Below are 13,585 nucleotides of genomic sequence, written 5' to 3' on the forward strand. Positions count from 1 at the left end.
AAGAAGAAGAAGAAGAAGAAGAAGAAGAAGAAGAAGAAGAAGAAGAAAACGGGGGCTGCAGAAGTGGTATGGATGTAAGGAACACTGTCTGCTCTTCCACAAGACCAGGGTTTGATTCCCAGCACTCATGTGGTGGTTCACAACCATCTGTAACGTCAGTCCCGGGGGATCTGAGGCCTTCTTCAGGCTTCTGTGAGCACTGATCATGAATGTGGCACACAGACACACATGCAAGCCAATATGCAAATACATACATTAAATAGGCTTTTAAAAAATGCTTCTAAAAAGGAGAAAGTGAGCTGAGCACAAGGAGCCATCACTGCGGCTTCCTGACTGTGAACTCAGTATGACCAGCTGGCTTCTTGCTCCTGGGCTTCTGCCAGGGTGGAATATTTCCCCTGCTACTATAAGGCAAAATAAAACCTTTCTTCTTCTTCAAGTTACCTCCTTCAGGTGTTTTATCACAGTGAGGCAAGTAGCTAGTATGTGGAGGTAGATTCTAGAGAGATCAATCCTGTTACTGCCCCAAGGCTGCCATTACAACATTGTAGCCACGTGAGGGAAGAAGGAGTGATTTCAGCTCACAGTTTGAGGTTACAGTCTGTCATGGCGGGAAGGCATGGGAGCAGGAATAGGTAACTGGTCACATTGTATCCAAAGTCAGAAAGTAGAGAGCAATATCTGCTAGGGCCCAGCCTGCTCTCTTTTCATTCAACCCGGGATCTGAGCTTAGGGAATGGTGCCACCTACATTTGGTGAGGGCATCCCCATGTTAGTTAATGCAATCTAAAAACTCCTTCACAGACATGTCTAGCGTTTTGTCTAGGTGAATCTAAATTTCATCGACTTGAAAATCAGTATGGCTGATCACAGGTTTGTTTCTGGTCTACAGTCTCCGCCAATGAAATGTCTGTTTACACTGGTGTTGCCGTGATCTTTTTTCTGTAGCATTCTAAATATCTTAACAGCTGGTAGAGAACACAGGCCTACCCTTTTATTTTCAGTGCTAAGGACCCAGCATAGGTCCTTGCACATACCGAGTGAGCATACCCCTAGTGCTTACTGTCCATTCTTGCAGAACAGTTTCAATAGTTGTAAATATTCACATTCTAAGTTGTCCTTTAGATCTGTTTGATGATCCTTCCACTAAATACTATAGGGAACATAGACAATTAAAATGAATTTAAGATGAAATTCTATCTTTAAGATATTGGCTCTCTTTTCCTAAAGCTCAGTTATCAGTTATATATTTGAGACTACTTTTCTATCTCCCTTAATTAAGATGTATAGATATTTTTTTGTTTTAATTTCACACAAGTTCCATTAATTTTTACGATGTTTCTTCCTAGGTTCACCTACTTACTCAACAGGATTTGTTGAGGACCTATATCCTGTGCTTTGTTCTGGGCTCTTGGGATAAAGAAGCGAACAAAAACCAAAATCCTGCTCTGTGCAGCCTACGTTTTAGAGAGTGCAGAAAGACAATGAGAAACAAATAGAAATAAATACTCTGGTACTATGTCAAGTGCTGAGCCGTGCGAGGAGGACAAAAGCCAGTGCAGAGGCGGGGGCTTGGGGAGGGGAGCAGAGTTGTGGCCTACTGTGCAGCCAGTGAAAGCCTCTCCATGATGGTGATTTGGGCAGAGTCTCAAAGAAAGCAAGCGAGTGAGTCACACAGGCAGCTTGCGAAAGAGCAGGGGGAAACAACAACAACAAAAGGATGGGGAACACAAGGCCTTGTGGCTCCAGTGTGTCTACCACACAAGAGGGACAGACAGCAAGGTAACTAGAGCTTCTATAGTTGATGCAAAGGCTTGGGGATAGTTAGGGTCTGAAGCAAAGGGAAGATCTCAGAGAGCCCTGTGGGCAGTGAAGGTGGATAAGTTCCAGATATGGCAAATGACATGAGAGAGCCCGGCCCAAAGGACTCCGAGGCCTCTGGCAGGGAAGCAGGTGGATTGTTGGCCAGATCTGGAACACTGCAGCTTTGGGGTACAGCACTTGTGCTGAAGCACATTTTCTTTTGAGTGCTTTAGTGTGATATGCTGTACGAAGCATTCATGGGCCTTGTGGAATGTCGACTTAGGTATTAAAGTATAAACAAGGGCTGGAGTGTTTTCTACCTTAATACAAGTATAGTGTGTGTGTGTGTGTGTGTGTGTGTGTGTGTGTGTGTGTGTGTGTGTGTGGTGTCTTCCAACTGGCTATTATGTTTACATACAGCAGTTAGTTTTTGCTGTGTAACAAACAACCTCAGAACTTCACCAGATTCTAGTGAGATTCATTAATTTTGCACACATCTATGGGCTCAGCTGGGCTTTCCTTGAAGGATCTGTTGAGCCTGGGTGGACTAGGATGAGGTGCTTGGTGCTCCCGGGCCTGAGACTGGTTGGGTAGCACAGATATATTCTCCCCATGGTCATAGGGAAAGTATGTCACGCTCAAGGGTGACATGCACATCAGGCTTCTGCTCTGATCACATCTGCCCAGACTGCAGAGCCAAAGCAGTCACGGCTGCTCAGTGACGAAGTGGTCACCTGGCCCGCCGCTCAGAACTCTCCAAGGTGACGCAGCAAAGAGCGTGGGTCGGGGAGATGTGAGTACTTAGCACCAAATGCAGCCCACCACAATAGAACACTATCAGCATATTATCTTCTACCTACCAGCCCTCTCACTTCTTGACTTTTTAATAGTCACTTTCCTAGAACATTACCTGGAATTTGTTGAAAATCAAAATTAACAAATTATATACTTTCTTTAATAAAACCTTGTAAAACATTTGTATTTTGTACCTTATAAAGATTCAAGTTTTTTACAGTTTCCTAACTTTTTCTTTTTTACCTTAATTTTCACTGTAGACATTGCATACTGGTGACTTCTAATAATAATGAGGCAGAGTCCGTGTGAAGCTGTCTTGAATTTTCCCCTGGCAAGGAAATTTATCCAATATTTTTCAATATTCAGTCTCAGTCAGATTTTTAGGAAAAGGGCAGAAAGCAGCCAAACTATCACAAGTATGGTCTTTAGCCCAGTTGCTGGTATTCTTTCCATCTGAAACCTCTTGAGCTGGGTCTGTATAGTCCACTTTGCTCTCAGCACTGCTGTCTTCCAAGATCCTACTAGGATGACCCACTGTGCCCTTCTCACAACATTCAACTGCTTTCCTGATCTCAAGTCCACATTCCTCAAAAAGAAAAAAGAAAAGAAAAGAAAGAAAGAAAAAAGTCAGGCCCATCACAGTATAGCCTATTCCCTGGTACCAACTTCTTTCTGTCTATTGCTATGATAAGACACCATGACCGAGGCAGCTTATAGAAGAAAGAGTTTACTTGAGGGGTTACAGTCTATGACTGTAACTGGGTAGCACAGCAGCAGGCACACAGGTAAAGTGCTAGAGCAGTAGCTCAAAGCTCACATCTTGAGAGATAAACATGAGGCAGAAAAGCACTGGGAATGATGAGAATCTTGAAACCATAAAGCCTGCACCCAGCAACACACCTTCTCCAACAAGGCCACACCTCATAACCCTTCCCAAACAGTTCCGCCCACTGGGGACCACATATGCAAACATGGGTCCATGGGGTCCATTCTCATGGAAGCCACCACAAAAATTTGATACCCTATAGCTTTCCTTTATTATCTATTTCATTAAATTTATTTTTACCATTTATTTTCTAGTTCTGTGGATCGTTTTAATTTTCTACACAGATAGCACCTGCAATCATCGATCTTTTGGCCAGGATAGCCACACATTTAGAACACATTGTCCTACTGAGCCTCCCCAGCACCCTGAGGGGCAACATAAAGCATGCTATAAACTTGAGCCCGAGAAATCTGCCACTTGTATACCTGTGACTTTATGCATGGGACTTCTGCCTCAGTTTCCTCATCTGTAGAAGACGATGGTGGCAGAATGTGTAACATTGCATCCCAACTGAGCCCCCATCATATGCATTCATATGAAGCCCCCACAACAGTATGGGGCCCACTCCCCTTCAAAGCATAAGATGAAATATAAACCACCCACAAATGTGTACGGATAAATACTTCACTCGATAAATGGAGAGACCAGTATTGTTATGACACAGATATTACAGGCTGTGCAACAGATGTGGTACAAGGAAGTTTAATGTGAGAACCGCAGGGAAGAGAAGGAGAGAAGAGCGGCTAGAGACTGAGTGAGCTGTGAGAGAGACAACGGATAGTGTGTGAGAGCAAAGCAGGGACAGAGACAGACAGAGGGACAGGTGGAGAGAAGAGAAGAAAGAGAAGTGGCGGCCTGCTGCCTTTATCTGCCGGTCAGCAGGACATGACATCAGGTTGCTAAGCAACCCAGAGGTGCACTGGTGCATCAGCTTGTGAACTAACAAAATATTCCATGTGTAATTTGATGATGCTTTCTTTACTTACTGCTCATACTGTTCCAAGATTGATCATCAGGAGCTGGCTGAAGTTGTCATCAGTGTACCCTTTGAGTTCATCAGTATGGCTTTTCCAATTTAGTATTCGGAGGGAGACTTTCTCCCTCTTTGCCTCCCTCCTCTTACCTCCTCTCTTCCCTTTTCTTCTTCCTTCCCTTTCCCTACATGTCCCCTTTCCTACTCTCTCCCCATCTCCCTCTCTTTTCCCTCTTTTTCTCTTGCCATGAGATACTCCAGGCTCATATTGTCCATTTTCTGGCCCAGTTCTAGAAGCTTCCATTTCTCTAAAGAATTCTAGTTCCATTTAAAGGAAAATGACGTTAGGTGCCAAGATGGCAGCAGGTGTGTTCATTGCTATTAGTGTCCCACAGAGACTTGTCTGCTGTGATTTTTTTTGAATATGGCTTCTGTTCTCTAATAGCCTGCTCTCTCCTTATTGATGCAATGTAACAGTAAGAATTATAATTAGCATAGGAAATAAATGGGGCTGCTCTTTAGGAAGAGCCTTTGCGGGGAGAGTCATTTGCATTCAATGATCCGTTTAAACTGCTGAATATTTAGTGCATCTGGCAGTGTTTCCTTTCGTTAATACAGATAGTTTTTTTTTTTTTTTTTTTTTTTTTTTTTTTTTTTTTTTTTTTTTTTTGCTCTGAAAGATAATGAAATCAGCATTAGGAGCTGGGATAACCTCCAGCTGGGATTAAGTAAACAAGTACAATTTCTCCCCATCCTCAACAAAAACAGAAAATAATCTACAACTGTATTTGAAAAATTTACTTGGGGATGGTTGTGCATATACCAAAATGTAGAACTGGGAGACAAAGCATGGAGAGTGGAGCCTGTGCTTCCACCCCGTGGGCTCTGGGCCTGAACCCAGGTCTTCAGTCTTGGAAGCCTTGGGTGTACCAACAGCAGCTTACAGTCTCAGGAGGATGTTGTAAGCTCTGAGAGCTGCTTGTGTAAAAAGTCACCCACTTCTGTGGAAGCTTCAGGCCATTTGACACAGCCGTTCTCACTAGGTGGCACTCAGTCATTGCTGAACCCTCCTTTCCCCAGAGGACTGGCTCTGCCCTTCCACACACCGCCCGCACTTTCTTCAGGTCTTTGAGGTGGAAGATTCAAAAACACTGAACTTCGTTTCTGCTCCTCACTTCCTCACAACCTGATCTTATTACCTGACCCCTGGTGGGGGGGAGGAGGGGCCAATGAAGATGGCTCAGGGTTTGGTTTACACCCCCAACCCTCTGTCAGTTAGTGATGGTTGTGTAACAAACAAAAACTAGATGTTTAAAGCCACATTTGCTTACAGCTGCATAGTTGGCTTTTCAGAGGTCACCCTTGGGAATCCTGTGTTTCAAGGCCTCTTGCAAGGCTGCATCGAGGTATCAAGAAAGAGGGTGCAGGTGTGGTCCCACCTGAAGGCTCCGTTGGAAGCAGGAGCTCCCTCCTAGTTTAGATGGGTAGATTCTATGCCTCGTGGGGTCATTAGGCCGGGAACACTGAGTCCTCCTGGCTGCTGGCTTGGAGGTGATCTTAAGTGGCAGCTGGCTCCATCACAGTGCGAGGGCGAGATGCACCAGTCAGCTAGCGAAGCCACTGTTGTCCGAGCATCGAGCATCGCAGAGAGCTCATCCTGTCACCCTGTCTCTCGAGGACGACACAGGTATGTGACAAGCAGGAGACGGCAAGCAAGCCTTAGGAGCCTGCCCACCAGAGTTAGGGGTGAGACTCCACGGGCGTCTCTAGCAGGATCGTCTTTTCCTTCCGGTATGGCTGCTGGGGAAGAAGATGCTCACACAAGCGGCTTGGCACGCCTGCGTGGCCTCTCACCGTGAGACTAAGTCTCATAGCTGTCATGTGGTGTTGCACTGTGGACGGGTGAATATGATAAACTTGAAATTGTGGATTATTCTCCCCCATAAGTTTGAAATACATAGGGAACTTCAAGAGAAAAATTCCTGAACTGGTGAGACAGTGTTAGTAAAAGCCCATGCCAACAAGCCTGAGGACCTGACTTGGGCCCCTGGGACTCAAACGGCTGAAGAAGAAACTGACTCCCACAAGGCGTCTTTTCACTTCCACAAACCTGCCATGGTACGTGTCCCCAGCTGCCACCCCATAAGAAAATAAAAATTTAAAAAAATTTTAAATTCCTTTCAAATTTTAAGCTTTAATTAATGAGTTTATCTCTGAGACAGGATCTTAATCATGTCGCTCTGGCTGGCCTGAAGTCACTAAGTAGACCAGGCTGGCCCCCGATTCAGAACTCCACCTGCCTTTGCTGGGATTTAGGGCGTATACCAGAGCTGGTGTCACTTGGGTGTTGAGAACTGAGCTGGTGCCCTTCGGAGGAGCAGCAAGCACTCTGAATTATGAAGCCATCTCTAAAGTTTAAAATAAAAAAAAAATCAGTCTATCGCTCAGCAATAATTCTTTTAACCTTTTCTATAGACCAGCTCTTAAATATTATCCACATACTGTCTTATTATAAACCCCACATCAAGTTGAAACAGAAGGCCTTATCACCAGATATGATCACGAGGTATAGACAGAGAGGTACACAGCTGTGCTGGTCTGGCCACCCAGTACCCTACGAAGCTTCCCCATGTTCCCACGAGTTGCTTGACTCTCTCAGCTGTAGCCTCTGTCACAAAGGCTCTGTGTCAGGACAGCGTGGTAGGGCTAGGGTAGAGTTGACTTCCTCATCTCTCTCAAGATCTGCTGACTCGCTCTGGGGTGGGCCCCGGAGACAAACTTGGCTTCTTGCCATGCTCACTTAAATGGTCTGCAGCCCAGGGACTCCCTCGTTTAGGTTCTTCCTAAAACTGGATTTAACAGGTCAGATGGAATAGGGGAAATGAGTAAGATATCCATGATGGCCACAGTCAGTCACAGTTGGGAGTTGGGATCAGGATAAGAGGGGGGTGGGTACCCCAGGATTTTGTTTCACTGGTGGAAATCGGGGATCTCTCTCTGACAATAGTCCCCTTTCCAGCACACCTGTGACACCAAGCATGCTATTGAGGAGAGGTCTGCCTCACTCAGAACTGTGCACTTCAGTGTGTGCCCAAAAGAACGACAGTGTTTTCCAGGTTGATTTCAGAAAAAGATAGGCGAAGCAGAGAGAGAAAGAGTTGTCCCAGCCTGTGTGACACTCAGCAAGAGGCGGACGGCGGATCCCCCGGAGAGCTTGCTCGTGTTTCTCAGTAATCACCGGGACTCTCCGGTGGCCAGCACTCATGGTCACAGTCAGCTACTGGAGTTTCAGTTTGGCTCAAAGACCACAGCTGAGAAGAACATCATCTTCCTTTCAAAGGGTGGCATGAATTTATGAGTTTTTTTTTTTTTTTTTTTTTTTTTTTTTTTTGCCAGGGATCCTCTTTGATCAATTGAGTTGATTTACGACCTGGAAACGTAATCCCTAATGTCTTCCTAGGTAAGCTCTGCGTGAGTGTCTCTCTGGGTTAGGGTCAGCATATGTTGACGGGATCTTGTACCAGTCAGACCTTCCGGCAACACTTGATTCAGATGCCACCCTCCCTCTGGAGACCTGCTGCGTCCTGGACTCCAGTTCACCACACATTATTAACTCTCTGCCAGTCTCACATGCAAGCTTACTTTTGTGGGCTCTGAGGCTCCTTCATGCTTTCATGATACCTAGAATGGGTTGTCCCAAGAGCCAGCCCTTATCTTTCTGCTCCTCTCTGGCATGACTTAAAGTCCTTGTCCCCAGTTCCCAGTGTTACTCAGCCAGATGCCAAAGACTCAAACGATGTCTTCAGCCTTGACAGTGTCAAGGGCTATAAACTCATGTTACAAGTATGATACGTTTCCATATAAAAATAGCTTATTGTCTTTATTAGGAAAAAAAAAGCCAGGTCACTCCTCAAACTCAGAGGTGTAGCTATGAGAGTGGAAAGAACTAATTCCTTCATTGTAGGTAGATTCAGTAAATACATGGAAGACCGCCCAACTGACTGATGGCTCTACTGTGAGCCTAGATGTTTCTTCGCAGCCAGAAATATAAAGTGGAAGGAATTTAAGGTAAAAGCCTACCTCATCTAGTGCCAAGGGCAGAGGGAGGCACCGAGGGATTGTCTTTGCTCCCCCAAGCCCTAGGCAGTCAGAGGAGATATGTGATGTTTCTTGAAAGGATAATGAGGGCACTGTCTCCTTGTTTTGCTATGGGGTCCACCAGTGGCAATTATCCCCCCATGTAGTCACTGTGCCACCCACCTGGGCATTAGGAAAGAGGTGGTGACAGCATTCCTGAGTACATTCAATAGTACAGTCAGACAGAGATGGGGTGAGCTGCAGAAAGATAAAGCTCCGTTAATTTTCCTGTGTGAGGACGGGAGTCGGAACCCCCCGTGTTAGCCAAAGGGTTCTCTACTGCATCTAGGGGGAAAGTCAGCAGACATCACACCCAGGGGACAAGGGACCTTGGCCCACAGAGCCAGGAGCTGGGTGGAGGTATGACAGACACCCAAAAGGTACCCTGGTCCAGCTTGTATAGGGCTGTCAGTCAGGGAGTTCCAGAGGTTCCATCAGTCCTCAGCCAACTGCTGTTAGCTCCCAGGGACAGCAGGGAATGTCAGTGGGATGAGCAGTAAAGCCCTGGAGAATGTGACGGGAGAGGACCCCAACATGCATGCCAACTCCCTCCACGAAGGGTTCTGAGTATTCCCACCATCACAGGGAAGAGAAGAGGGCCAGGCTGGACATTTGAGAGGCCATGTCTTCCCTTGACTGAAGCATTCCATACAGAACTGACTCTGGTCCCTCTACCCCCGTCTTTTCCTTGCCTCCTTTCCTAATGAATCAGGAATCATGGGGAGATCCAAATGAAGCCACAGCTTCGTACTTCTGGATCACAGTTACCGAAGCTGCAAACTTCATCAACTGAAGTAAGGTATGACTCTGGCTCCTGACACTGCATTTGCTGGTAACCGCAGCCTAAGCTAAATATTTTACTCTGTCCTCAAAATAAAAATCCCAGTTTCCCTACCTCAGTCATGGACAGCACTGCTCCTCGCAAACCTAAGACTCACTTTGATCACTCCTTTCCCCTCACCTCTCCTATTTCATCCACCAGCAATCTCCACCCCAGATGCGGCCAGAACCTTCTTCTTGTCTCTTCGTGACAATAACTACCATCCTTGTGCACAGAGCTGCAACATACTCCAGGCTTTCACTCTGGAGGCTGCTCCCTCACAGTGTGTTATGTGCTGTGAAAAGGAGCTCTCTTTTTAGAGCTGAGTTCAAACTCTGATGCATCATACAACTTGTGGGGGGGGGGGAGGTGGTGGCACACGCCTGTGATCTCAGCACTTGGGAGATGGAAGCACGAGGATCAGGAGTTCAAGGCCAGCCTCAGCTATTTGGTGAGCCCAAAGCCATTTTGCGCTTTGTGAAAGTCTGTCTCCCAGAACAACAAAACCCTTTCTTTCTACAGATGATCAATCACCCCCGTGGTGGATACAGGGCTTACAGACTGGTCAAGTACTAGCTCTTGGCCCAAACTCAACTCTATGCCTGACACCCTTACATAGGATTCAACCTACAACAGCACAGCCAGCAGCCCCTCCCTGACTGCAACACCTTCGAGAACAGGGTTCCTCATTGTGGTGATGATCCTTCACTCAGGGGCCAGAATTGCAGCTTCCCACCACGACCTGTGATGCCATTCCTGATCTGGCCCCTGCTCCCTTCCCTTCTCCAACCTCCTCACTGCCCTTCACAGCTGTTTCCCTTTCCGATAACATAATGCCGGTCTCTTCTTTCTAGCTCCTGTTGTTCTGTTCTGTGGGTTCTGGAATACACAGCTTGGCTTCTTCCTGTCACTCAGGTCTGGCCGAGAAGCCATGTCCTCAGCAAGGACTGACCTAAATGGCCCTGTTAATATGACCCTCCTCTTGTACCCTCTATCATATTACCTGTTTGTTTCCCTAGTGACATTTATCAGCCTCTAGAATCATTTCCCCACTTATTCATCAGTTTGTATTTCATTTCTTTCTCTTTTTCTTTCACAGAAGCAAAAATCCCAAAGTCAGAAAGCAGTCTGGCCCACTCTTATTTCCAGTCTTAAACAGTGAATGACACAGATTGTTCAATGGACGCTTAGGTCAAAGAGTCTGTGGTTAGGCTTGCGTATGGTGCTACGGTACACCTCTCAGAACAGGACTGTGGGCTGCTAACCAGCAAAGCCAAGATTTTAGAATTTCCAGGAGACGCTGTGACATGCAGTTGGAAACACAGAAAGAGAAGAATAAGTGCCAGGGAAAGCAAAAGCAACTTGATGGGCAGTGGACCTTGCATTCACGTCCCCAAACTTAAACAGCGTAGCAGGTGGATGCTACCACCACGAGGGGCTCTTATCAAATGTCACAGCTCAATCCAGTATTTCAGAAAGCTAAATACCAGTTATATTATTACGTGCTTGGGATATGAAGCTACTGAAGAAAGTTTACTTACTTACTTACGTGTGTGTGTGTATATGTGAGAGAGAGAGAGAGTTTGTGTGTGTGTGTATGTGCTCACCATTGTATGCATGTGAAGCTCAGAGGACAACTTGTAAGAACCAGTTATGTTTGTCTGTAGGTTACCAGAATCAAAGTCAGGTCATTAGCTCTGGAGGCAAGTGCATTTACCTGCAGAGCCTTCTCACCGGCATTAGAAGAAATTATCTTTAAAACTCACTTATGACTGAAATTAGCTTTCTCCTTAGTATGCCTCCTTGAAGATTTTTTACATCTTATTTATGTCTAATAATTACAAGTTTCTTGAGGCTTATTAATTGAGTAGTACATGATATATGGTGGAGAATGTGGCTGTAGTGCTAAGAGTGAGTATTTTTCTAGTTTGGAGTGCTCTATAGGGTTTTATTATATATATCTGTTTTAATGAAAAGCCATTACTTTCATATAATTTATATGGTATAAAAGGTAGTAAAACAGTTCTCCCTTTCCTTGTTTATAATGTCCGTATATAAACTGATGGATAAGCTACCTTCAGCATGTGTTTACACCAGTAAAGAATCGTTTAAAGTATTATGTGTCATGACTGAACTTAAAACTAGAAAATGGCAAGTTTTAAAGTGGTTGCCTACTTTAACAAAGCCATGTAAAACAAACTCTTTTTTGGTGATCATCTTTGTTTCTGGCACCCAAACTTTTTGTCTCAGCACCATTCATCTGCATCCTGTTTGTGGTCTGAAAAAAATCTGATCACAGAGAATGATACTACTCTTACTAAGCAATTGTTAGAGCACCCTTCCCACTTCTTCATCATCAATTATTCAGGTTTGTAAAAACAGTATTCATTGTGTTACTAAACCCACGACATGCCCACTTTCACATGATTTGCCCCAACACAAAGCCTCTGAAAAGTCACTGACTCTGCCAGAGCCCTGTCATAGCAGTTCATGGAACTAGCATGATGAGGACCTCTATCAAGTGTCACGATCTTCTGTTACCTCACTTGCTACTAATCTTAAAGCCCCTGTGGTCTGAGGTTTATCTTGTAGTTTCTTCTGTTCAGTTTAGGGAAAGCAGCTGCATGGTACACTGGTTTTATGACATCCTTTCAATCTGTAAAATACTAATTAGCAAATGTTAAGGTCTGTTAAATAAAGTAAAAACTGTTTACTGGAAACTTGCTAGAGTTTTCTCCCTTCAGTCCTTTCCCCAACTTCTCTCTCCCTTGTCCCTCCCTAATATTATTGTGTAGTGATTTCCTTCAAGTTAAAAGCTTTCATCTTAGAGGAAAGCTCCTTTAGACACAGGAGGAGGTAAAACATTCCAATCCACAGGAAAGCTTGCTGAGCTAAGGTCAGGAATAAACGAACTCAACAGCTTCAGGAAGTCCCTGAAACTTACCAGATTCACTAGGTCCCAACTTCCCCAAGCATATTTGACCAGTAAGGCCTCCTGAAAGACACTCTGACCAGGCAAGCCACCTGAAGAGACAGAGACCTACTCACTGCCTTAAAGACTCTTAGACAAGCTGAACTGCTTAAAAGAACTTCATGCCAGCCCACCCACCTAGAGCCAGTGAGCAACTGAGCTGCCCAGCAGAGGCTCCCACCAACTCAACTGAAAAAGACTCTCTCAGGAGATTTCTTGAGCTGCTTTGGTTGAGCAGGAGCCCTAGGGATTCAGCTCTTCACAAATTCTTGCCCAGGTTGGTTGGGCTTCTCAGGGATGCACCTGCTGTTGAGCCAGCCGGGTTATTGAAAGTAAACCCTGAAAAATACACTAGTTCTCTGTTACACTCGGGAGGGGTTACTACTGTCTACCATTTATGGGGTGAATAGATGTTTGTTCACACATCCCCAGGTAAAGTCTCACACTAGTTGCTGTCTCCAATGGGGAAGAAATGCTTCTCTGAAGAGAGATGGCTAGATGGTGACCAAGGTTGAGCTGAACTCAACACTACTATTCAGGCTTCTCTATTATTCTTCACTGTCCCTATTATTTAACTTTGGTCAGGTAGCTGATCCTGGCTGACCATTTTGGAGCTTTGGGCTACTAAGGTATAAAAGCAAGTGTCTTAGTCAGTGTTCTATTGCTGTGAAGAGACACCATGACCATGGCAACTCATAAAAAGAAAGTATTTATTTGGGGCTTGTTTAGAGCTTCAGAGGGTTAGTTGATTATCTTTATGGAGGGGAAATAGTGGCATACTGGCAGACATAGTAGCTGAGGGTTCTACATCTGAATCCAAAGGCAGCAGAAAGAGAGAGACCCTGGGACTGGCTTTGGACTTTTGAAACCCTAAAGCCCACCCACAATGACACACTTCCTCCAATAAGACCATACCTAGTCCAACACCTCCTAATCCCTCTCAAACAGTGCCACTCCATGGTGACTAAGCATATAAGCATATGACCCTATCGGGGACATTTTTATTCAAACCATAACAGCAAGTGACAGGCTGATTTCAGGCTGAAAGCCTCATTACTTCTTGTGGTTTGTATTATGAGATCCTCCGAGCTGCTCTTGAGGTGGGGATGGTGCTCAGAATAATCTTGCCGATGCACAGGAGCATTTGAAAGAACTGTATCCTACTTACATCCAAGCAAACGTGCAACTTAAGACATGGAATTGTTTCCCTGGGACTCACAGATCCGAAGAGCACTCCTTGCGATTTCTACTTCATGTCAC

This window comes from Psammomys obesus, unplaced genomic scaffold, assembly GCF_907164565.1.
Source record: "Psammomys obesus unplaced genomic scaffold, mPsaObe1.curated_primary_1811, whole genome shotgun sequence".
In the NCBI taxonomy this organism is placed as follows: domain Eukaryota; kingdom Metazoa; phylum Chordata; class Mammalia; order Rodentia; family Muridae; genus Psammomys; species Psammomys obesus.